The following is a 2,731-nucleotide window of genomic DNA, read 5'->3' as shown; positions in this document are numbered from 1 at the left end:
GTTGTATTTTTTCAGAGAAACTGTTTTAACTCCTTTTGCACGTAATTCAAATCTTGTACTCAAAATTCATGTTTCATGTGCCTAGGTAGTACTGTATTTATAGGCGATACCGTCGCTGTACTATCGAAAAGAATATCTATATTCAGATACTATTGTGCACAGTGTGTGAATAGAATCCACAAATCAGTCGTCGTGTGCCACATCGTGTCAGTGCGAACTTGTCTTATCAATGCAAAGATATTGTTGAACGTGAAGAGACCCTAGGCGGTATATTTTATTTTGTCTACTTCTGTGGAACCAGACGAAAAAAAGACTTGCACAATCATCATCTTTGATTGTCGGTTGACACCACAAAGCACACACACACACACACACACACACACACGCACGCTCGCGCGCGCACACACACACGCCCAGGCATACACACACACACACACACACACACACGCCCAGACATACACACTCACACACACACACACACACACGTACCTAAAGTGTGGATGGTTACCTAAGAGGCGGCACTGGGTGTAGTGCCTTTCTAGTGCACTTGCACTACAACAGCACTGGGTGCAGTACTCGCTCCGGCATCGAAGAATTTTGCACTAAAAAATGCACAAAATTTGACCTATTTCGTCGCCTATAGAGGACGGAAAGAATGTCATTTTGAACATTGTTATGACATTCTTTCCGTCAAAAAAGTCAATTTAACGGTGTTAAATGAAGCGACCATCCACACAATTAGGTTGCCATCCAGAGTTTAGGTTCCCATCCACGTGTGGATGGTTGCCTTATGGTGATTTAGGCAACCAAACCTGTGGAAACATGGGTACACACACACACACACACTCACACACACACACACACACACACACACACTTAGGCACACACAAATGCTTTAAAACAATTTTTTCAGATGCAAGGCAGTGTAGTATGTGCAAAAATACTGCGAGGGAGTAAATAGTATAACCCTTCAAAGATCCTATATCTCATACATCGTTCTGGCAACACTCTATTTTTAATTGTGCATAAAGTTGGGTCTAAGCCTTGCCTAAGACGACACGTCTCCGTTGACCAATAAACCTTAGACTCCGGACCACTTACTGACATGGACATTTGATATCTTAATAAACCAGCTCATAACTTCCCGAACGACACGACTGGTGCGCATTGTTTCATGTCAAAGAATTGCACATTTAACAAAATCTCATTCGAAAAATTCAGTATAAAGCAAGCAGGAACGCAGTAGAATCACTACAGGATTTTGTTGTGTTTTTTCGGCGAAACTGTTTTCACCCCTTTTGCACGTAATTCAAATGTTGTACTCAAAATTCATGTTTCATGTGCCTAGGTAGTACTGTATTTATAGCCGATACCGTCGCTGTACTATCGAAAAGAATATCTATATTCAGATACTATTGTGCACAGTGTGTGAATAGAATCCACAAATCAGTCGTCGTGTGCCACATCGTGTCAGTGCGAACCTGTCTTATCAATGCAAAGATATTGTTGAAGGTGAAGAGACCCTAGGCGGTATATTTTATTTTGTTTACTTCTGTGGAACCAGACGAAAAAAAGACTTGCACAATCATTATCTTTGATTGTCGGTTGACACCACACACACACACACACACGCGCGCACGCTCGCGCACACACACACACACACACACACACACACGCACACACACACACACACACACACACACACACACACACACACACACATACTGAGGATCAACTTCTTCACCTTGATGATGATGAAAGTGTAGCAGAAGATGACGAGGACGAGCATGGCGATGAAGACGGCGAAGATGAAGGTGTAGTAGATCCTCATCATGCCCAAGCCCAGCAGCGTCGACACGGTGACACACTTGCCGGCGGCGTTGTTGCCGTACATCCACAGTGTAGGCAGTGCCGAGGCCAGGCTGAGGGCGGAGATGCCCAGGATACATTTCTTGGAGAACCTGGCGTCGATGCGGATCCTAGGCTGGCAAACCTTGATGTACCTTGATCAAAAAAGAAAGAAAAACGAGAATGAACAACTAGAAGGAGCGGTTCTTGCTAAGCTGGATGGCACACCTTCACGTTGACTAGATTGATGAAAAATAAGTAGAATAACAAAAACAGTCGCTTAAAGTCAAATCAATGCATTCAGTCAATCGAACGTGTCTCAGCAATTAATATACAATCAAACAATGAACCTAACTTGCCTAAAACTATTTTCTCTTTCACTTTGAGCACATGTTCAATTCAACTACAAACTATCTAAATATATTCAGGGTATAAAAACAACAACAACACACCAACAACAACAAAACAACTTTTGCCTTTGTTTGTGCCGTTTTCATTTCAGACGGGATTTTGAATAATGAATAAATTAATCCAAAATTAAACTTCCAAGCTGAAACGCATTTCCGCTGTCGGGACAGGTTCAACGTTTGTTTGGAAAACAAGACGGGCGAAATTTGTTTGTTTGTTTGTTTGCTTAACGCCCAGCCGACCACGAAGGGCCATATCAGGGCGGTGCTGCTTTGACATATAACGTGCGCCACACACAAGACAGAAGTCGCAGCACAGGCTTCATGTCTCACCCAGTCACATCATTCTGACACCGGAACAACCAGTCCTAGCACTAACCCCATAATGCCAGACGCCAGGCGGAGCAGCCACTAGATTGCCAATTTTAAAGTCTTTGGTTTGACCCGGCCGGGGTTCGAACCCACGACCTCCCGCT

The 2,731-nt window shown here is 43.5% G+C and overlaps 1 non-coding gene across 1 annotated transcript in view; it reads right to left on the bottom strand.

The window, feature by feature from the left end:
• Positions 1-2,695: 2,695 nt before the first annotated feature.
• Trnat-cgu (transfer RNA threonine (anticodon CGU)) overlaps positions 2,696-2,731 on the bottom strand; it is a 78-nt gene continuing 42 nt past the window's right edge. Inside the window, exon 1 of the tRNA in view lies at positions 2,696-2,731. This exon is cut by the window's right edge and continues 42 nt beyond it. This is a non-coding gene — a tRNA (tRNA-Thr).

This window comes from Littorina saxatilis, linkage group LG9 (assembly GCF_037325665.1).
Source record: "Littorina saxatilis isolate snail1 linkage group LG9, US_GU_Lsax_2.0, whole genome shotgun sequence".
Lineage (NCBI taxonomy): Eukaryota > Metazoa > Mollusca > Gastropoda > Littorinimorpha > Littorinidae > Littorina > Littorina saxatilis.
This window is presented reverse-complemented; position numbering and strand designations above follow the sequence as displayed.